Source organism: Sus scrofa, chromosome 13 (assembly GCF_000003025.6).
Source record: "Sus scrofa isolate TJ Tabasco breed Duroc chromosome 13, Sscrofa11.1, whole genome shotgun sequence".
NCBI classification, from domain to species: domain Eukaryota; kingdom Metazoa; phylum Chordata; class Mammalia; order Artiodactyla; family Suidae; genus Sus; species Sus scrofa.
In genome coordinates this window covers 30,782,621-30,806,106 of record NC_010455.5, presented here as the reverse complement: position 1 = coordinate 30,806,106, position 23,486 = coordinate 30,782,621, and the positions used below count along the sequence as shown (strand labels likewise).

Below are 23,486 nucleotides of genomic sequence, written 5' to 3'. Positions count from 1 at the left end.
GTATGGCCCCAGTGCCTGACTCCCTGAGTTAAACCCCACTCTGCCAATTACTGGCTTGCCAACATTAGGTAAGTAACTTAGCTTCGGTGTTTGTTTTCTCATCTGTAAAATGAGAACCAACTGTATAGGATTACCTACCATATAGGATTGTTGTGATGATTAAATGAGTTATTAGGTGTCACATACTTACAAGAGTGCCTGGAATATAGTGAACATTCAATAGATGTTAACTAAAATGACTTTAAAGTTCTGCACCAGCATTACTCAGCAGAAATACAATGTGAACCAAACAGTAATTCTACTTTCTCTAGTGGTCACATTTTAAAAAGTTAAAAAAAAAAAAGAGCTTATTTTAAAAATATTTTATTTAACCAAAGACACCACAAACCGCAATCAGTTTTGTTTTTTTGACTTTTGTCATTTTAGAGCCGCACTCAAGGCATATGGAGGTTCCCAGGCTAGGGGTCCAATCCGAGCTGTTGCTGCCGGTCTACACCAGAGCCACAGCAACGCCAGATCAGAGCCGAGTCTGCGACCTACACCACAGCTCACGGCAATGCCGGATCCTTAACCCACTGAACGAGGACAGGGACCGAACCTAAACCTCATGGTTCGTAGTCGGATTCATTTCCGCTGCGCCGAGACGGGAATTCCTGCAATCAATTTTGTAATGATTCCTGTAATCAATATAAAATTATGAATGAGCTATTTTATATATATTTTTTAAGTCTGGGAAATCCGGTGTGTATTCTACACTTATAGCACATCTCAACTTGGACCAGCCACGTCACTTGTGGCTGGTGGCAGAACAGCAGCGAGGACGCCACCCCAGCAGCGTCCTCATCACCCGACTGCTGCTTTCTACCCGCTACCAGCTGGCCCCCGCCCCTGGTCCCGCCCCGCGCCCCTCCCAGGTTACGTCATAGAGCCCACAGGCCCCGCCGGCGGGGAGACCCGGCCCTGCCGCGTGTGCGCGGCAACTCGCATCTTCCCCGCTCCAGGCACCCGAGTTCTGAAAGGAAGCGACGACCACCCCAGAGCAGCGGGAGAGGTCGGTGTCTCTTCCGCCTACTCTGGCGTCCGCGGGCGGGCGAGCCGACGGGAAGCGGGCGTCCAAAGCCCCCATGCGTACCTCGCCCCCAACGGTCCTCCGCTCGGAGGCTACCCCAGCAGGGTCGAGGAGGTGGGGCCTGCGCCCACTGGTCCGCCTCAGCCCTCCGCCCGCCTCCTAGCCCCGCTTATTGGCCTGAACCACAGCGCCCGCGGGATAGGCGGTGGCGGCGCCCCTCCCTCGCGCCCGCCCTCAAGAGGGCGACGAGGAAGCGGCCGCCTCCCTGCGTCCCGCCCCTCGGTCTTGCTTGCTGGCTTCCAGCTCCTCCCGGCTCCTCCCGGCCCTCTCCCGGCTCCCTCCGGCTCCGGCTCCGGTGCGGCTGCGGCGGCGGGTAGGTGCAGAGGCAGGCGGGGCCGTATCCGAGGGGTGGCCTCCCCACTGTCTCTATTGCTGCCCGAGTCTCACCTCGCGGCTGCCGGGGACCCCAAGACTCGCCGGAGGCGGGCAAGGGCGGTGGCCGCCGGCCTGCGGGACGCGGGGGCGGGCGGGGGGCCTGCGGGCGTTATTTTCCGAGTTCAAGGCGAGATCCGGGGGCTGGTGGGCGAGCTGAGAGCTTCGGCTCCAGGGGTATGGAGCAGTGGGTGCTGAGCAGCATACCTCTAGCGCGAGACGGGGCAGAGCCCGGGTAGCGCGGATCGGTTGCAGCCTGGGGCCCTGGGTGGGGCTCGGGAACGTAGGGGAACTCAAAGGTCATCTTGTGAGGCTTTTAGGGGTCAGTTGAGGTGGGGCAGAGGCAAGTCTTAGAGAGGGTGCCCGGTCAGAGGTATCGGAAGGGCGGAGAGGTGATCGAGAGAACCGGGCCTCAGGCAGGACTCTCCCTCCTTGTGCGCGCGGCCCAGGCACTGTTTGGAGACTAAGCATGTGTCTGGCTGCGGGAGTGCGCAGGAGTCGCAGTAAGGGTGGAGATGTGAGGATAGGACAGGGACCTGAAGGGGCGGTTAGAAAGGTTATCCGGAACTGAGATTGGTCTAGTACATGGACTAGGTTCTCCGCCGGTGTGTTGCTTGAGCTCTTTGGTGAAATTGGCCTGTGGAGGCGGGGAATGTGAGGGTTTTGCTTCTATCCAGGAACGGATAAACTAAATGCATTTGGTGCTTTGGGCAGGAGAGAGTGGTTACACTTAGGTTTGTGTTTTAGGACCCAGACTCAGGGTGAAACATGCTTCTCGGGAAGGTTAGTGTTACCCAGCTTTCTCTTGGAAATCCCCTTTTCTCCTTTACATACTCCTCGGTCCAGTTACAGTATTGCTCCCCAGGGCTTCTCGATTCCCTCTCCCTGGCTCCTTAGCTTTGCAGTGTTCTTGCTGTGTGTGTGTGTGTGTCTCCCGCCCATTTTCCTGCTGCTGCGCTTTTGGCAGCTCCCTCTGCTCTTTCCCAGGGATGGTTGTGGCATTGCATCAGGGGATATTTGTGCTTGTAATTTGCTCACTCAGCCCAGGGTATGCTGCAGAGATGGGGGGGTGGGGAGTGGGGTTGGTGCCGTCAGCTCGGCGGGGCAGACAGAGAAATGGGTGTGGTGAGGGAATACAGCTGCTCTAGGCCTATAGGGTAACACTGCCCAGTCATCAGCTCAAAGAGATTCAAAGAGCGGCAACAGCAGCTATTTTTATAAATCAGTCCTGAATCCAAGCTGAGCACATGGATTTAGAGTGAACAGTTGTCATGCTCTAACTATTACAGGCTGGGTGTTTGGTAGACAACACTAGAGTTGCTAAGCAAGAGACTCCTCTGTATGGTGCGGGAGGTACTTTAGTTGCAACATTTTGCCCTTCTTAACTCTCTTGCAATGGACCTCTCTCTTCAGGGGGTGTCTTTTAAATTGATATGGTTTTGATGGTCCTTACTGCTGTTTTTTAAATGACATACTTTTACCTCAATTATATACTTTCTTCCAATTATACATTTCTAAATTTGGCTTAAATATAATAAAGCTATCACTTTTTGAATGTTTACCATCTTCCAGGCAGTAGTTGAAGGTATTTATTTACCGATGAGGAAATCAAGACTGAAGGGAATAAAAGGTCACACAGTTAAATGGCATCCACACCAAGGTCCCTCTGACTCCCCCCACACAGTAGTTCAGAAACTGGACATTTTTGGTTCACACAGGGGTAATTCAAGCACTTGAGAATTTATCATGCAAAGTAAACTCACTGGAGACCGATGTCAGGTATCAATTTATGTCCAAAGTACTGCGCCACATACATAATTGGAATTAATTAGCCATAATTAATTAATTGTGCCTCCTTTGTTTCTGGGCAGCCAAATCAGTAATAAGGAAGTTGATGATAGAATTAGAACTAGGGAGGAGTTCCTGTTGTGGCCCAGTGGTTAACGAATCTGACTAGGAACCATGAGGTTGTGGGTTCGATCCCTGGCCTTGCTCAGTGTGTTAAAGATCCGGTGTAGCCGTGAGCTGTGGTGTAGGTTGCAGACTCGCTCGGATCCCGAGTTGCTGTGGCTCTGGTGTAGGCTGGTGGCTACAGCTCTGATTTGACCCCTAGCCTGGGAACCTCCATATGCAGCAAGAATGGCCCAAGAAAAGGCAAAAGGACCAAAAAAAAAAAGACAACAAAAAAGAAATTAGAACTAGGGAGAGTTCCTGTCGTGGCACAGCAGAAACAAATCCTACTAGGAACCATGAGGTTGCAGGTTTGATCCCTGGCCTCGCTCAGTGGGTTAGGGATACAGCATTGCCGTGAGCTGTGGTATAGGTCGCAGACATGGTTCAGACCCTGTGTTGCTGTGACTGTGGTGTAGGCCGGCAGCTGTAGCTCTGATTCGACCCCTAGCCTGGGAACCTCCATGTGCCACAGATGCAGCCCTAAAAAAAAAAAAAAAGAAAAAGAATTAGAACTAGGGCAGCTGGATGTTCTTAGAGGATGTTTTAATCAAGTTTCAGAAGCCTGGTGAGTCTCCCTTTTTTCTCCATTGTATGAACTCACATCATAATGTTTGACAATGCTGGGGAGATTCTCAGAGTGTTTTTCCACTGTCTTAGTTGTTTTTAAGTTGTCTTTTCTTGTATTTGTCATCCCAGCACATATTTACTTGAGTTAAAATTCCCAAATATGGAGTTCCTGTTGTGGCTCAGAGGTTTCGAACCTCACTAGTTTCCTTGAGAGTTTGGGTTTGATCCCGATCCAGTGTTGCTCTGAGCTGCAGTGTAGGTCACAGATGCGGCTCAAATCTGGCATTGCTGTGGTATAGGCTGGCAGCTGCAGCTCCAGTTTGACCCCTGGCCTGGGAACCTCCATATGCTGCAGGTGCAGCCCTAAAAAGCAAAAAAAAATTCCGTATTTACAAATAAGTTTATATTACATATTTAAAAGTCATTTTCCGGAGTTCCTGTTGTGGCGCAGTGGTTAACGAATCCGACTAGGAACCATGAGGTTGTGGGTTCGATCCCTGCCCTTGCTCAGTGGGTTAAGCTCAGTGAGCTGTGGTGTAGGTCACAGATGCGGCTTGGATCCCATGTTGCTGTGGCTCTGGCGTAGGCCCGTGGCTACAGCTCCGATTAGACCCCTAGCCTGGGAACCTCCATATGCCACAGGAAGCGGCCCTAGAAAAGGCAAAAAGACAAAAAAAAGTCATTTTCCATTGACATATAGTTGGTTTACAATGTTGTGTTAATTTCTGCTGTACAACAAAGTGATTCAGTTATACATATACACGTATCCATTCTTTTTCAGATTCTTAGCCCTATACGTTGTCACAGAATATTGATGTAGGGTTCCCTGTGCTATACAGCAGGTTCCCGTTGACCAACCATTCCATATATAAAAGTGCATAAACCAGTCCCAGACTCCCAATCCATCCCTCCCCCTACCTTTCTCCTTTAATAACCATAAATTTGTTTCCAAAGTCTGTATGTTTCCGTTTTGTAAATAAGTTCATTTGTGTCATTTAAAAATTGTGTTTTGGAGTTCCCATTGTGGCGCAGCAGAAACAATTCCGACCAGTGTATCCAAGAGGATGTGGGTTCAATCTCTGGCCTTGTTCATGTGGGTGGAGAATCCTGTGTTGCTGTGAGCTGTGGTGTAAGTAGCAGATGAGGCTTAGATCCCGTGTCACTGTGGTTGTGGTGTAGGCCAGCATCTATAGCTCTGATTTTACCCCTAGCGTGGCAACTTCCATATCTCTTGGATGCAGCCCTAAAGAAAAAAAAAAAGGCAGGGAAAAAATTGTGTTTTATTTTATTTTACTTTGGCCCTTCCTGTGGCATGTGGAAGTTCCCAGGCCAGGGATGGAACCTACACCAAGCAGTGACAACACCAGATCCTTAATCTCCTGCTATGCCACCAGGGAACTACTCCTGTATCATTTTCTTAGATTCCACATATAAATGATACCATACAATGTTTCTCTTTCTTTGTCTGACTTTACTTAGTATGATCTCTAGGCCCATCCATGTTGCAAATGGCATTGTTTCATTCTTTTAATGACTGAGTAATGTTCCATTGTGTATATATAGGTACTATATCTTCTTTATCCACTCCTCAGTCAATGGACATTAGACATCTGGATTTTCTTATGCCTAGGTGGCTTAGCTTTATTTAAAAAAATTTTTTAGAATATGTAAACTTTTATTAACTAGTTCATTTTCGGGGAGAAGAGGACAAGTTCTTCAAGCTTTTTTGAAATGGCTGAGAACAGGGAAAAATACTTGTTTGCAGTTTTTATTTTGGTTGTAGGTTGGGGGTGGGAGTGAGTGTTCCCTTATGTGAAGGGGCTTGTGTAGTTTGACCCTTCCACCTACATCAAGATAGGTTGCTTAGGAGTTTCCTGTTGGCTCAGTGGGATAAGGATCTGGCATTGTTGCTGCTGTGGTGCGGGTTTGATCTCTGGCCTGGGAACTTCTGCCTGCTGCTGGTTCGGTCACCAAAAAAAAAAAAAAGGATAAGGAGTTCTGTCATGGCTCAATGGTCAACGAATCTGACTAGCTTCGATGAGGATGCAGGTTCAATCCCTGGCCTCATTCAGTGGGTTAAGGATCCAGTGTTGCCGTGAGCTGTGGTGTAGGTCGCAGGCGTGGCTCGGGCCTGACGTTGCTGTGGCTGTAGTGTAGGCCGGCAGCTGTAACTCCGATTTGACCCCTAGCCTGGGAACCTCCATATGCTGTGGGTGCAGCCCTAAAAACCAAAAAAAAAAAAAAAAAGAAAAAGAAAAAAAAGATAGGCGGCTTAGTTTTAGAGGGAGTAGTTTCTATAGTTCCTATTGATCTCAGTGTTTTATTCCTTTTCCTGATCTTGTTTCCGAATTTGGTGACCCATCCTTTGGCTCTGTCAACTTTTGCTGTTGATACTTCAAGTTTTTTGGCATCACTATGCCCTCCTCCTCCTTTTTAAATATTAAGCATGGGTAGTTGATATGTAGGTTTTATCTTTCCTTAAAAAGCAAGAATATCTGAGAGGAACATTTTGAAGTCATCTTGGTAGTTCATTTGATTTGGTCAATTTGAAAAGGAAACCAAGTAAATGTCACCGATTTCACTTTGTTCTTGTGATGGCATTTTTAGGACCAAGTTAGTGTGGCATTATTGGTAGGAGTGAGTATGTCGAGGACATTTAGGGTCAAGAAGGGAGGTAAAGCAAACTGATATGAGCGGTTTGTACTCAATACCTTCTTAGGGCATTCTAGGCTAATTTCTCACTGCAGATCTTAGGGGAACTATTTTGTATGTCATTAAAATTTTAAGCTTGAAGGTCAACTGAGTTCTGTGATTCTTTACAGATTAAAAAGTTAATCTCACCATTTATATTTTATTAGTTTGCATTTATTTAACTATCTTTTGAAATTTATTTATAACCTTTTCTCACCAAAAGGTTTATAATAACCTATTCCTGAATTTACAAGGGAAATACAATTAAATAAAACCTTTTATTTTGAAAAATTTTAGATTACAGAAGAGTTGTAAAGATAGTACACAGTTTCTGCATCCCTTCATCCAGCTTCCCTTAATGTTACTATACATATATGTTTATTACACATTTATCTTATATAACCATGATAAACTTATCAAAATTAATAAATTAACATGTTTAATGTTATCAACTAACTCACAGACCTGCCTCTGATTTTCCCAGTTTTTCCACACTTGATACCCTTTTTGTGTGACAAGACTCAATCCAGGATACCACATTGCACTTAAAGGTCATGTTTCCTTAGTTTCTTCTAGTCAGTGACAGTTTCTTGGTTTCTCCTTGCCTTTGATGCTTGACAGTTTTGAAGAGTAGTGGTCATTTGTAGAATGTTCCTGAATTTGGGTTTTCTGATGTTTTCTCTTGATTAGCCTGAGGTTAGGTATTTTAGGGAAGAATACCGATGAGATAGTATGCCCTTCTCATCACCTCATATCAGAGGATACTGCTCTCAGCATGACTTATTACTGATGTTAATTTTGGTAACTTGACTGAAGGTAGTGTCTGCTTAGTTTCAATAAAGTGACTCTTTTTCTGTTTCCTTACTTCATTTGTTAGAAGCTAGAAATGAGTCATTCAGTCAAACCCACATTCAGGGCAAGGGAATTTAAGCTCCACCTCCTGAAGGGACAAGTATCAAAGAATTTGTGAGCATGTATTTAAACCATCCACAGTAATTAGTAAATATTTTTGTGAGGCTACACAGAGATTTGTGTTTTTTTTTGTTTTTTTGTTTTTTTTGGTCTTTTTGCCTTTTCTGGACATATGGAGGTTCCCAGGCTAGGGGTCCAATCGGAGCTGTTGTCGCTGGCCTACGCCAGAGCCACAGCAATGACAGCAGTGCCATATCCGAGCCACATCTGTGGCCTACACCACAGCTCATGGCAACGCCGGATCCTTAACCCACTGAGCAAGGTCAGGGATCGAACCCTCAACCTCATCGTTCCTAGTCGGATTCATGAACCACTGAGCCACGATGGGAACTCCAAGATTTGATTTTTTCTTAAAATTTCATCCAGTAATTTTAGCATTCATTGGTGAAGCTTGCCTGCAGCAGCAATTATTACTGTGTTATGCTAATGGTGATTTTATATTTCCCTCATTCCTTCTACATTGATTATTTAGAATTCTTCTGTAAGAAAAATTTGTACCTTTCCCTTTATTTATTTATCTCCCAGTGTGGATTTATGAATATCTCCCCCATTGAGTTGTAAGCCAATACTGTATTTTGTTGCACAAGTTCTTCTAGCTTTGGCCATTTGGCACCTATGTTGTTTTTGCCATGTTCTCCCCCTGCCGCCCTTTTTTGGAGCACATTTTTACTTTCTGGCGCTGCAAGATGCTCCAGTTTCATCTCATTTTCTCTGCCCTATCCCTAGAATCAACTGTTTCTTCAAGGAGCCTTGGTTTCTTTATTGGAGAAAAATACTTAGGTCTGGTTTCTAAATGAACTGAATGTACTCCTTGCTACTGGGATATCACTGATTCTTAGCACTCTTAGGGAACAGAGCTATGTATATTCACTGACCCAAGTATGCATACATATCTATGTTTACTTCTGTATCTATCTGTATGTAAATATAAACGGGGATCATACGGGTCTCTCTGACCCTAATCTAGCACCACAAAGTTATTTGCAGTTTTTTTTTTCTCTGACAGTGAGAAACTTGGCTCTTTTTATTTATAATAGATTTACTTAATTTTCAATCGTAGTATATGTGTAAAGTAGAAAAATGCAGTTTTAATTGTCACATAAGGTAAGTTCCAAAGCATTTTTCAGTTAAGCAATTTAAATTATATTCTTGTAATATTGGTATTTTAAATTACTATTTTTTCAGTTCCAGTACAGTGGTGAAGTCATTTGCCCCTGCCCAAACAGGAAATGAGTGACTGTAGCTGGAATTGTTAACCTGGTCTCACTCCCAGTGATATGCTTAATCTCAAGCAAAGCAGTCTCTTCCTATCAAGTATCTTGACTAACAAGTCAACCTTTGTCCCTTAGAGGGATTCTTCCTTTTAATACAAGAAGTTTCTGGGTGGGTGGGTGGGGGTGTGTGTGTGTGTATTTTAAACTTTGGCAGTGTTGAGGGCAAGAATAATTATTTTATTGGACTTCTTTCTACTTAGAGAATTGTAGACCTGAAAGAGATCTCAGAGATAATCTAGTGTAGTTTTTCACGCACAATGTAAGTGATATTGGAGGCAGTCCTCTCCAGATAGGGATTTCACAGCTGGTGGCTATCAATTCCAGGTTTGCAAATTTGTCATTTTAGAAAAACTCCCCTGATAATGATCTGAAACCTGTCTCCCTGCAGGTTTTATTCACTGGTTCTGATTTTGCTGTCTACAGTTAATTCCTCCAGGTCCAGTCTATGCTTTACAGCTATTCAGTGACAGTTATTTTGTCCCACTTATGTTTTTTCTTTTCCAGACTAAACAGTTTTTTTCCTTCTAAGCCCCTTCTTATGAAGTATGCTTTCTAAACTTTTTACCATGTTGGGCATCATCCTGTGGACATACTTCAGTTTGTCAGTTTGTCACATGTGTTCTGATCCAGATATTACTGTATTAGGCCCTGGAAATAAAGTGATTAAGGAGTTAAAAATGTCCTGCCCTTGGGGAGCTTAGTTTTCTTCAATGCTGCTTTAGAATAAATTAGATTCTTTTTTCTTTCAGTGTCCACTTTTCAGTGTTCCATTTATAGTTGTCTGATGGTAAGCTTACTTTAGGTCTTTTTTTCTCTAGAACTATTAATCCAAGTCTTTGTCCTTGGTTGGTTGGTTTTCTGAATCTTTGTGTTGGACTATTTTTTTTAACACTCCTGTATTCTTTCTGTATCTTCTGATTTCTGTTCATTGTTCCGATCGTGGTGCAGTAGAAACGAATCTGACTAGGAACCATGAGGTTGCGGTTCAGTCCCTGGCCTTGCTCAGTGGGTTAAGGATCCGGCATTGCCGTGAGCTATGGTGTGGCTCGGATTCCACGTTGCTGTGGCTCTGGCGTAGGCCAGCAGCCATAGCTCCACTTCAACCCCTAGCCTGGGAACCTCCATATGCCACGGTGCGGCCCTAAAAAGACAAAAATAAATAAATAAAAGTAGCTACAAGTTAAAAAAATTTTTTTAAATTAACATTTTTTGGTAATTTTTAAAAAGATTTTCTTGGCTGCGCCTGCAGCATATTGGAAGTTTCCCAGCCAGGGACTGAACATGCAACCTGCTGTGCCACAAGAGAAACTCCCAAGGGAGGACCTTTTGAGTCCTGATTCTGTTACCTTTTGCTTTTGTTAATCGTTCCTATGTCTATAATTTTGATATGTTCTTTTCGTATTTTTACTTGAATAGATTAAAAAAAAAATTCACCTAGAGAGTGCCAAGATCAGATCCTGGTAGTATGTAATTAGAGACAAAATTTCATGCTTTATTTATTTTCTCCTTATTTCTGACATTATTAATTTAGTTAAGTATTTCCGAAAGAGATCTTTTTTTTTTTTTTTTTTTTTTTTGTCTTTTGTAGGGCTGCACTTGAGGCATATGGAGGTTCCCAGGCTAGGGGTCTAATTGGAGCTGTAGCCGCCAGCCTATACCATAGCCACGGCATTGTGGGATCTGAGCTGCGTCTGTGACCTACACCACAGCTCACGGCAATGCCGGATCCTTAACCCACTGTGCGAGGGCATGGATTGAACCCGAGTCCTCATGGATGTTAGTCGGGTTCGTTAAGCACTGAGCCAGAACGGGAACTCCTGGAAAAAGTTTTAGAGAAGCTTATGGCATGTTCTAGGAAGGAAGGAAGGAAAAATAGAAAAATTAAGGGGGGATTAGGGATAGATGATAAATGGGACTAGAGGATGGAGATCCTTAAGAAGAAGATTGTTTCCTTTTAGTGAGCTCTTTTTTTTTTTTTTTTTTTTTTTTTTTTTTTTTTTTGTGAAACTGCCTGAAATTCTCAATCAGATATTCATTTGGGTTATAAACTATACTTTCTCTTTTAGGAATACATGGGAGGATTCAAGAAGGTTCTCAATCATTTTCTTATAAATAGAACATATTTTTTATTGAAATAATTTGTTTTGGAGAATAAATGTTCTTTTGGGTGACAGGTTCCTTTGGATGACAGATTTCTTTTTTTTTTTTTTTTTGTATTTTTTTTTTTGTATTTTTGCTATTTTCTTGGGCCTCTTCCCACGGCGTATGGAGGTTCCCAGGCTAGGGGTTGAATCGGAGCTGTAGCCACTGGCCTACACCACAGCCACAGCAACTCGGGATCCGAGCCAAGTCTGCAACCTACACCACAGCTCATGGCAATGCCGGATCGTTAACCCACTGAGCAAGGCCAGGGATCGAAGCCGAAACCTGGTTCCTAGTTGGATTTGTTAACCACTGAGCCATGACGGGAACTCCTGGATGACAGATTTCTGAGCTTAGGACTGGAAGTGGGGAGAGGGTGGAGAATAAGACAGATTAACAGACTTATTTTCTTTAGTATCAGCTCAAGGATCACCTTTAGAAGTGGCCTTGCTGACTGCTTTTTACCCTAGTTTGGGTTAAGTACACATCTTTGGTATTTTCACATATATATATCTTTGGGCATATGTAATTCTGTATGTTTAAAAAGTTTAAGACATAATTCACTATTTTAAAGTGTGTAGAGGAGTTCCCGTCGTGGTGCAGTGGTTAACGAATCCGACTAGGAACCATGAGGTTGCGGGTTCGGTCCCTGCCCTTGCTCAGTGGGTTAACGATCTGGCGTTGCCGTGAGCTGTGGTGTAGGTTGCAGACGCAGCTCGGATCCAGCGTTGCTGTGGCTCTGGCGTAGGCAGGCAGCTACAGCTCCAATTCAACCCCTAGCCTGGGAATCTCCGTATGCCTCGGGAGCGGCCCAAGAAATAGCAACAACAACAACAAAAGACAAAAGACAAAAAAAAAATAAATAAATAAAGTGTGTAGAAGTCATTGTGGGTTTTGGTATATTCACAGTGTTGTGCAGCCATCACCACTGTCTAATTCCGGAACATTTCATCATCCCCTAAAGAAATCCAAAACCTATTAGCAGTCACTTTTCATTCCCTTGGACTCCCCTATCCTCTGGCAGCCACCAGTCTACTCTCTATGCACTTATGGATATATCGTATATATGAACTCATACACCACATGGCCTTTTGTATCTATCTGGCTTTTTTTTTCTTTAGTGTAATGTTTTCAGGGTTCATCCATGTTGTGCCATGAAATCAGTATTTCATTCCTTCTTATGGCTGAGTAATACTCCATGTCTGGGTATATCACATTTTGTTTATTCTTTCATCAGTGGGTTCTTTGCATTTTTTAGCCGTTATGAATAATGCTGCTATGTTCATTTTTCATTTGTATATAAGTTTTTGTGTGGACATTTTTATTTCCCTTGGGTATATATCTACAAGTGGAATTATTGGGTCACATGTTAACACTAACTTTTGAGGAACTGCCAGACTGTCTTCCAAAGTAGCCATACCATTTCATGTTCCCATTAGCATATGTGAGGGTTCCAGTTTTTCCTCAACCTCACAAACATGCTTTTTTTTTTTTATTCCATCGTAACGTGTGTGAAGTAATTTCTCTGCAGTTGTGATTTCCCTGATGACTAATGTGCTTATTGGTCATGTGTATATCTTTGGCTAAATAGGTATTCAGATTCTTTGCTCACTTTTTTTTTTTTTTTTTTTTTTTTTTTCTAGAGCCGCTTCCTTTGGCATATGGAGGTTCCCAGGCTAGGGGTCTAATCGGAGCTGTAGCCACCAGCCTACACCACAGCCACAGCAACGCGGGATCTGAGCCGCCGCATCTCCAACCTACACCACAGCTCACGGCAACGTCGGATCCTTAACCCACTGAGCAAGGCCAGGGATCGAACCCGAAACCTCATGGTTCCCAGTTGGATTCATTAACCACTGAGCCACAGCAGGAACTCCTTTGCTCACTTTTAATTAGGTGGTTTTTATTGATAAATTATACGAGTTTTTAATACACTCTGGATATAAGTCCTTTATCAGATATATGATTTGCATATATTTTCTCCTTTCTGTGCTTGTCTTTTCACTTGGTAGTATCTTTTGAAGCACAAAAGTTTTTAATTTTTTAAGTCCAGTTTATCTGTTTTTTTCTTGGTTGTTTGTACTTTCGATGTCACATCTAAGAAATTGGCCCTCTCCAAGATCACAAAGATTCTACCTATGTTTCTCTTAAGAGTTTTATTGTTTATTTCATCTATTTTGAATTAATTTTTATATATGGTATGAGGTCCAAATACCATTTTATTTTCAGTTTTAATTTTTTTTATTATCTTTTTAGGGCCACACCTGTGGCATATGTAAGTACCCAGACTAGGGGCCGGCCTACGCCATAGCCACAGCAACGTAGGATCTGAGCTATGTCTGCAACCTACACCACAGCTCACAGGCAATGCCTGATCCTTAACCCACTGAGTGGAGCCAGGGATTGAACCCATGCCCTCATGGATACTAGTCAGGTTTGTTATCGCTGGGCCGCAGTGGGAACTCTACTTGGTAGTATTTTGCAATCAACAAGTGTGAGTCCTTTGGCTATTCTGGATTCCATGTATTTCTGTCTGAATTTTAGGTTCAGCTTGTCAATTTCTTCAGAAAAGGCAGTTGGAATTTTGATAGGGACTGCATTGAACCTGTAGGTCAGTTTAGAAAGTACTGCCATCTTGGGTTTGATCCTTAGCCTCGCTCAGTGGGTTAAGGATCCTGCGTTGCCATGAGCTGTGATGTAGGTTGCAGATGCAGCTCGGATCCAGCTTGTGACTGTGGCTGTGGCCACCAGCTGCAGCTACGATTTGACCCTTAGCCTGGGAACTTCCATATGCTGTGGGTGTGGCCCTAAAAAGAAAAAAAAAAGGTATTGCCATTTTAACAATATTGCCTTCTAATCCATGAACATAGAATGTCTTTCCATTTATTTATGTCTTACGTAATTTCTCTCACCTGTGCTTGATAGTTTCCAGTGTATAAGTCTTATGCTTTGGTTAAATTTATTCCCTGAGCATTTTATTCTTTTTGATACTATTGTAAATGGAATTGTTTCTTGATTTCATGTTTTTAGGGATTGTTGATGGTACATAGAAATACAACTGATTTGTAATTGCTCTGGGGTTCTGCAGCATTGCTGAACTTTTTAATTGGCGCTAATAGTTTTGTGGATATGCGTGTTCTCACATTAATGTGTCAGATTTCTATATTAAAATGATTATATATGCCTTTTAATTGGACTGAAATTCTCTTGAAGTCAGAGATTGAGTCTTGCATTTCATTTCTCTTTCCCAGTCAAATGTATGTTGAATTAACTCTGAGGCAAAGATGCTATTGTAGTGGAGTTACTGTAGCACAGTGCCAAAGAAAATGGCACAGAAGGGAAGTGGAGTAGTGTAAGACAGTGGTTTTTTTTTTTCATTTTAGGGCCACATCCACAGCATATGGAGGTTCCCAGGCTAGGGGTCCAGTTGGAGCTATAGTTGCTGTCCTACACCATAGCCATAGCAACATCAGATCTGAGCTGCGCCTTTGACATACACCACAGCTAACGGCAATGCCAGATCCTTAACCCACTGAACAAGGCCAGGGGTCGAACCCGTGTCCTCCTGGATACTAGTTGGGTTCATTACTGCTGCACCATCACGGCAACTCCTGTTTTTACATTTCATAAAATGTTTCCTGAGGTCTGGGAAAAGTTAATTCTTTTCACTTCTGTATAAGCTTCTTTTTAGCTCTTGCCTCTAATTATCCTTTGTTTCTGAACTCAGAATACTTTGAACCATAAACTTCTATGTGTTAGGAACTTTAATTTGATTTTACATATTATTTCCCTAGGGAAATGTGTTCTATCCTCAGTCACAAAATAGTTTTCATGAACCTGGGAGTACTTATGGTACTGTGATTGACTGTGTTGGTTGTTAATTCTGTGTTCACATTTTTTCTTGGGTAACCTCTGAGTTCATTTTCATTGCCCTCTTACTGCTAAATCACAGAGAGACAGGGAAAACAAAGCATTTGCTATTAAAGGGCATCCAATCCGTTCTTTTGTTTTTGTTTTGTCTACCTTTCATTAGACATGAAGAAATGCTTTTAAAAAGCATCCTGTTCTTCAATAGGAAAAGAGTAGAGAATTCACAGTTCCCTTTTAATCAGATAATAATTAAAATGATTTCTTAAAAGAATAGATACTCAATGTAGTAGACTGGCCATTTCAAGAGTGATGGTGAATAACGTGTAAATTTTGCTTCTCTGGAAATTTCTTTGTTAGAAAAACTTAGTATCATCAGTGATCAAGGTAATGATGATAACTTAGATTTTACTGCTAATAAATAATTTTCTCTATTGCTTTTTAAAATCTTAAGGTAGCATAATTTTCTGTGTTACTTTATATTATTTTCTAAGTTATTTGTAAAGATAGCATAATGGCCACATAATACTGCATCATATGGACAAGTTTTTTTTTTTTTTTTTTGTCTTTTTGCTATTTCTTTGGGCCGCTCCCTCGGCATATGGAGGTTCCCAGGCTAGGGGGTCTAATCGGAGCTGTAACTGCCAGCCTACGCCAGAGCCACAGCAACTCAGGATCCGAGCTGCGTCTGCAACCTACACCACAGCTCACGGCAACGCCGGATCGTTAACCCACTGAGCAAGGGCAGGGACCGAACCCGCAACCTCATGGTTCCTAATCGGATTTGTTAACCACTGCGCCACGACGGGAACTCCAGGACGAGTTTTGATTTACTTGATTTTTCCTTGTTATTATGTGTAGACATTTTGTCTTTGGCTGTTTTAATGCATAAGGCTCTGTTTATATTTCATTTTTTTTTTTTGTTTTTTTTTTTGCTTTTTAGAGCCATACTCACAGCATATGGAGGTTCTCAGGCTAAGGGGTGGAATCGGAGCTATAGCTGTTGGCCTATGTCAGAGCCACAGCAATGCCAGATCCGAGCCGAGTCTTTGACCTACACCACAACTCACGGCAATGCGGATCCTTAACCCACTGAGCGAGGTCAGGGATCAGACCAGCAACCTCGTGGTTCCTAGTTGGATTCCACTGAGCCACGATGGGAACTCCAGACTGTTTTTTTAATGGCCACCCTTCGGCAGCACAAAGATTGATTCTGAGCCACAGCTGTGGCAATACCAGATCCTTTAACCCACTGCCTGGATCTAACCTATACCTACAGCAGCAATATGAGCCACTGCAGTCAGATTCTTAACCCACTGCACCACAGTAGAAACTCCTATTTCAGATTTTTATTATGACAGATCTTTTTAAAATAACAGATTTCTTGAGATATATTATACCATAGGCATTCTCCTTTGGCACAGCAGGTTAAGGATCCTGAGTTGTTACTGCAGTGGCTTGGGATGCTGCTGTGGTGTGGATCTGTGATCTGGGAAATTATACATGCCTTGGTTTGCCCCCCCCCCAAAAAAAATTTAAAAGATAGATAATTCACCCTTTTATTGGTTTTTAGTGTACTTTCAAAGTTGTTTCATTGTTACTACTCTCTAATTTTTAAATATTTCATCACTACAGAAGTTCCTGTTATGGCTCAGTGGGTTAAGAACTCAACTAGTGTCCATGAAGATGCAGGTTTGATCCCTGGCCTCATTCACTGAGGTAAAGGATCCGGTGTTGCCATGAGCTGTGGTGTAGTTTGCAGATAAGGCTCCTATGACATGTTCCTGTTGCTGTGGCATAGGCCTAGCTTGGGAACTTCCATAAGCTACATTAGTGACAATGCTGGATCTTTAACCCTCTGAGCCACCAGGGAACTCCCATTATTTCATGCTTTTTAATGGCTGAGTAGTATTCCATTTTTTATACATACCACATCTTCTTTATCCATTGATCTGTCAGTGGACATTTAGGTTGTTTCTGTGTCTTGGCTATTGTAAATAGTACTACTGTGGACATTGTGGTGCATGTATCTTTTCAGATTATAGTTTCTCTAGATGTATTACCCCATACCTTTTTATGGACCTATAATATTCCTTTGTATGTATATATTAAATTTTTTTTCTTTTTTTTTTTTTTTTTTTTGGTCTTTTTAGGGCCACACTCACAGCATGTGGAGGTTCCTAGGCTAGGGGTTTAATTGGAGCTGTTGCTGCCGGCCTACACCAGAGCCACTGCAACGTGGAATCCAAGCCACATCTGCAACCTACACCACAGCTCACAACAACTCTGGATCCTTAACCCACGGAGCGAGGCCAGGGATCGAACCGGCAACCTCATGGTTCCTAGTCAGATTCGTTAACCACTGATTCACGACAGGAACTCCACATTTTGTTTATCTATCCATAAGTTGGACATTTGTGGAGTTCCCATCATGGTGCAGGGGAAACGAATACGACCAGGAACCATGAGGTTTTGGGTTTGATCCCTGGCCTCACTCAGTGGGTTAAGGATCCAGCGTTGCTGTGAGCTTCAGTATAGATCACAGACTCAGCTCAGATCCCGAGTTGCTGTGGCTGTGGCATAGGCCAGCAGTTGTAGTTCCAGTTCGACCCCTAGACTGGGGGAATCTCCATATGCCATGGGTGCAGCCCTAAAAAAAAAAAAAAAATGTTGGACATTTGAGTTGTTCCTATTTTCTTTTCTGTTTTCTTTTTGGCTGTACCTGTGGCATTCGGAAGTTCCCAGGCCAGGGATTGAACCTTCATCACAGCAGTGACAACATTGGATCCTTAACTTGCTGTACCACCAGGAGACTCTAAGTTGTTTCTATTTTTTAACTATTATGAAAAATATTGTTGAGAACATCCATGTACAAGTTTTTGTGTGGACATATATTTTCATATCTTTTGGCTATATACTTAGGAGTGTATGGATCATATGGTAACTCTTATGTTGAACCTCGCGAGTAACTATCAGACTAAAAGTGTTTACATAGGAATTCCCGCATGTGATACGATGGCGTCTGTGTCGTCTTGGGAGAGCTGGGATGTAGGTTCAATCCCGGGTTTGACACAGTGGGTTAAGGATCCAGTGTTGCCACAGCTGTGGCTTAGGTGGCAACTGTGGCTCGGATCTGATTTCCTGACCTGGGTACTCCATATGCCTTAGGGCAGCCAAAAAAAAAAGTGTTTCCATAAATGGCTGTACCATTTGACATTTCCACCATTAATATATGAAGGTTCTAATTTCTTAACATTATGGTAGATTATTAGATATATTTTTAATTGTTGCTCAAATGGTGTGTAAGTTTAAGGCTTTTGATGCATTTTGCAAAATTACTTTCTGGAAGATTTGTATTCTTACCAAAGCCCATCTCATCGTACCTTTGCTAACAGTGAGAATTATCATTAAGAACTTTTACAACTAAAAAAAAATTTCCATGAGTTTCCGTTGTGGCACAGCAAAGAATCTGACTAGGAACCATGAGGTTGTGGGTTTGATCCCTGGCCTTGCTCAGTGGGTTACAGATCTGGCATTGCCTTGAACTGTGATGTAGGTCACAGACTCGGCTCAGATCCTGTGTTGCCGGCAGCTATAGCTCTGATTTTACCCCTAGCCTGGGAACCTCCATGTGCTGCAGGTGCGGCCCTAAAAAGCAAAATAAATACATAAATAAATGAATATATATATATATATATATATATATATATATATATATATAAATTTAAAATTGTTGCAATTCTCACTTTAAAAATTTAAAAAAATTGTCCAAATTCCTATCGTGGCTTAGTGCTGATGAACCTGACTAGTATCCGTGAGGATGTAGGTTCAATCCCTATCCTCGATTAGTGAGTTAAGGATCCGGCGTTGCTATGAGCTGTGGTGTAGGTCGCAGATGCGGCTCAGATCTTGTGTTGCTGTGGCTGTGGTGTAGGCAGGAAGCTGCAGCTCCGATTCAACCCCTAGCCTGGGAACTCACATATGCCACAGGTATGGCCCTAAAAAGCAAAATAAAAGAAAACAAAGCCCCAAAACAAAAAACAATCCACTAAAAATTGCTAATTTTGTGGGTTAAAAAGGGGAAAAGCTCACTGTTTTAACACATCTGATTTTTCTAAACAGTGACCAAAAAGTATTATGTAGTTGTATACCTAATAATCACAGGTAAGATTAGATCACTAAGAATGATGTTCTCTGATACAGCCAGTTGCCTAATACTCAGTCACTGTCCATTTTAGCATGATTCTCTTGGATTGTTTATAATTTAAAGTGAATGTCAGCAGGCTACCCAGACAACTGTTCTTTAGCTAAAATGGGGGTAACTTTAATAGGGACAAGAAGAAGTGTTCGAAAGATATTCTGAACAATTTTATATGCTGTAGTATAGCTGAGGCTTGCTAAGGCTTGCCTCAGGGACAGACCAACCAGCTCATTGGTCAGGGTTAGAGGTGCCTTTCAACTAGTTGGTCTAAGAGTCTGAGGTAGACTTGCCAAAATTAACAAACTGCAATTACCAGTGCCAGACATCTATAGTATGGCAGTATTAGCACTGGACCAAGTCAACCCTGTCACATAATAGCTGATATGAAGTCTGGGGCATATCAGTGAATTTCTTTTATTTACAGATTCAGAGTGCTGATAATACGTGTCTCAGAGGACTAGTGTGAGAATTAAGAGATACGTCAATGGGAAAGATACCCTTCAAAATGCCTGCCTTAGTGATCCAAATCAAAGTGAATATGGAATTGGTGTACTGGTGTTTTCAGTGGCAGTTATATAGCCTCTTAAGTTTCATTTTACCATATGTATATATATACACACACACACACATATATATATAGTAAATTGGCTATGAAATATGAAATTCGTAGACTCATGAAACCACTTTCCTTAGAATAATTGTCCTGAGGTCATATACCACATTTATAACTGAGTCAGGACTTCTTTGAATCTCTAGTGTTCTTTTTATATGTTCAGTTTAACCACAGATATTTATGTATCTTTTCACATAGCACTATGATAAGTGCTGTAGGTGGGTTTTTTCCCCTCCCCCTCCCATCAGGCAGCCACAAGTCTTTTCTCCAAGTCCATGATTTTCTTTTCTGAGGAGATGTTCATTTGTGCTGGATATTAGATTCCAGTTATAAGTGATATCATATGGTATTTGTCTTTGTCTTTCTGGCTCATTTCACTCAGGATGAGATTCTCTAGTTCCATCCATGTTGCTGCAAATAGCATTATGTCGTTCTTTTTTATGGCTGAGTAGTATTCCATTGTGTATATATACCACATCTTCCGAATCCAATCATCTGTCGATGGACATTTGGGTTGTTTCCATGTCCTGGCTATTGTGAATAGTGCTGCAATGAACATGCGGGTGCATGTGTCTCTTTTAAGTATAGTTTTGTCCAGATAGATGCCCAAGAGTGGGATTGCGGGGTCATATGGAAGTTCTATGTATAGATTTCTAAGGTATCTCCAAACTGTTCTCCATAGTGGCTGTACCAGTTTACATTCCCACCAAGAGTGCAGGAGGGTTCCCTTTTCTCCACAGCCCCTCCAGCACTTGTTATTTGTGGATTTATTAATGATGGCCATTCTGACTGGTGTGAGGTGATATCTCATGGTAGTTCTGATTTGCATTTCTCTTATAATCAGCGATGTTGAGCATTTTTTCATGTGCTTGCTGGCCATCTGTATATCTTCTTTGGAGATGCAGGTGATTTTTTTTAAAAGTCAGTTGTGAAATAGGGAGTTTCCGTTGTGGGGCAGCAGAATCGACTCATGTTCGATCCCTGGCCTTGCTCAGGTTTAAGGACCCGGCGTGGCCGAGAACTGTAGTGTAGGTCGCAGAGGTGGCTTGGATCCTGCATTGTTGTGGCTGTGGTGTAGGCTGGCAGCTGTAGCGCTGATTGGACCCCTATGCTGGGAACCTCCATATGCTGTGGGTACGGCCCTAAAAAAGCAAAAAATCAATTGATCAATCTATCAGTAAAAGTTATGAAATAAAACAAAGGATACACCCTGACTACTTTAACTGTAGTATCATGATATAGGCTGTAAGTGCTTTACAAATTATGCAGCAGTCTGAATGACTCAGTGGTTTCAAAAGAATGCCTTAAGTACTTTAAGGGTGCTTTGTTGTTGACTTATAACCATGAATTCAGTTCTTTTTCATTAATTTTTAATTAAACTGGACATTTATAATTTAAATTTAAATTTTTTTAAATTGAAGTATAGTTGATGTATGTTACATAAATTAACAGGTGTATAATATGGTGAGTCACAACTTTTAAAGGTTATATGCTGTTATATGCTTTGTGTACCACTTAATTCTCTACCTCTATTTTGCCCTTTCGCTCTTCCTTCTCTCCAGTGGTAACCAGTAGTTTGTTCTATCTTTGAGTCTATATTTTTTTCATAAGTAATTTCATTTGTGTCATATTTTATGACACATATAAGTGATATCATATGATGTTTGTCTCTTCCTAACTTAACTTCACTTAGTATGATAATTTTTAGGTTCATCCATGTTGCTACAAATGGCATTATTTTGTTCTTTTTTATGGTTGAATATTATTTCATTGTATGTATATATACCGCATCTTTATCCACTGATCCGTCAGTGAACATTTCAGTTGTTTGCATGACTTGGCCATTGTGAATAGTGCAGCTTTGAATATTGAGGTGCAGCAAACTTTCTTTCTCTTTCTTTTTTCTTTTTTTTTTTCCCCGTAACTAACCAGTAATAAATTGGCTAAAATGATGAGGTAATACCTTTCTGGCTCATTGTAGTCTAAGAATGAGTCATTGTTTGTGGAAAAATTCCAGGATACTTTATTTTCTGGAAAGCAGCTGCTTTTTTTTTTTGCATTTGTTTTAAGGTTGCTTTGTTTAAAGCCGATGAAATGAAACTTAGATTTGTAAGCATCTTTTCTGAAGTGTTGATTAAATTATTCCAATTCAGTAGGTGTTTCTTGAAAGTCTGATAGGGAAGTTCCCATTATGGTTCAGCAGTTAACAAACCTGCCTGGTATCCATGAGGACACAGGTTTGATCCTTGACCTCACTCAGTGGGTTAAGGATCCTTTGTTGCTGTGGCTGTGGTGTAGGTCAGCAGCTACAGCTTGAATTTGATCCCTAGCCTGGGTACCTCCATATGCCGTAGGTGTGGCCCTAAAAAGCAAAAAAGCAAAAAAAAAAAAGAAAGTCTGATAGGTTCTAGTATCAGTTTAGGCCCTAGGGATATAATAGACTATGTAAGCCTTTTTTTTTTTTTTTTTTTTTTTTGGACTTTTTTTAGGGCCATACCCTTGGCATAGGGAGGTTCCCAGGCTAGGGGTCCAATCAGAGCTACAGCTGCTGGCTTACCTCACGGCCACAGCAAAGCCAGATCTAAGCCACGTCTGTGACCTACACCATAGCTCATAGCAACACCAGATTCTTAACCCAAAACAGGAACTCCCCAAATGCCATTTAATATTGATAAAATATGGTGACAGTCCATGCTTTACAAGTGGTCTTCACTGAACACTTTGGTTGCATTTTACTGGCTCCCCTCCTGGCCTCTGATTGCACCTTGGAGAAGGAGTTGGGTTCCAGCCTGGATAGGGCTTGGCCTTTGGTGCGTGGGTGGTATTGGGCCCACCGTGTTTTCTGTGATGTTTGGCTGAAGTAAAGTTGTTATTGTCTATGTGTTTTCAGTCTTGCTAAGCTGCTCCTTCCCTGGTCCTTTGGCTAAAGTGAATAGGCTTTTGTTGGAATTTGTCTTATCTGTATTCTTAGGTATTTCCGGGTTGCCAGCCTGTCGGTTACAATACTAAGAAAAGTAAGGCAAAAAGAAAACCCAGGGAACTCATCATTTTATTGTTCCTGGGGTTCTTGAGGTGCCTTGGCCAATCTGTCTTCTCTCCACCATTCAGAGTTTTATATTTGTTTTATATACTTTATAATGTCCAGGGTTTTTAGTTGTACTTAGTGGGAGGAATAGGAAAAAGTAGATGTTCTCTATTTTACTAAAAGCAGAAAAGTTTTTATATTGTTTTCAAAATGACATTTATTTTTATATTTATGAGTGTATAGTTAATGTAAATTTAGAAAATACAAGAAATATAAAAGAATAACAACACTTTGACATATTCTTTTAGCTATTTTCTGTGATTTGCCTACATATTTTTCCTGCTGAAATAAGAACTGTTTATACTATTTAAGAACTTTCCACTGAACTATTATAAACATCATTCCCTGTCAATAAATACTTATGTATAGGAGTTCCCATTATGGCTTAGTGGGTTAAGAACCCAACATTGTGTCCATGAGGATGTGGGTTCAATCCATGGCCTTGCTCAGTGGGTTAAGGCTCCAGTGTTTCGCAAGCTACAGTGTAGTTTGCAGATGTAGCTCGGATCCAGCATGGCTGTGGCATAGGCCAGCACCTGCAGCTCTGAGTCAACCCCTGCCTGGGAACTTTCATACGCCTCAGGTTTGGCCCTGAAAAGAAAAAAAAGAAACCTTAGGTA

General features: G+C 41.9%; 1 protein-coding gene across 22 annotated transcripts in view; it reads left to right on the top strand.

The window, feature by feature from the left end:
• Nucleotides 924–23,486, top strand: part of MAP4 (microtubule associated protein 4) — a 172,135-nt gene continuing 149,572 nt past the window's right edge. For 12 of the 22 annotated variants that reach the window (XM_021070605.1, XM_021070601.1, XM_021070600.1 and 9 more), the window contains exon 1: nucleotides 942–1,442. The gene's annotated coding sequence lies outside the window, so the exon portion shown is untranslated. Of the gene's footprint in view, nucleotides 1,443–23,486 lie in introns of all 22 variants that reach the window. The other 10 variants (XM_021070593.1, XM_021070599.1, XM_021070587.1 and 7 more) reach the window with 7 other exon arrangements.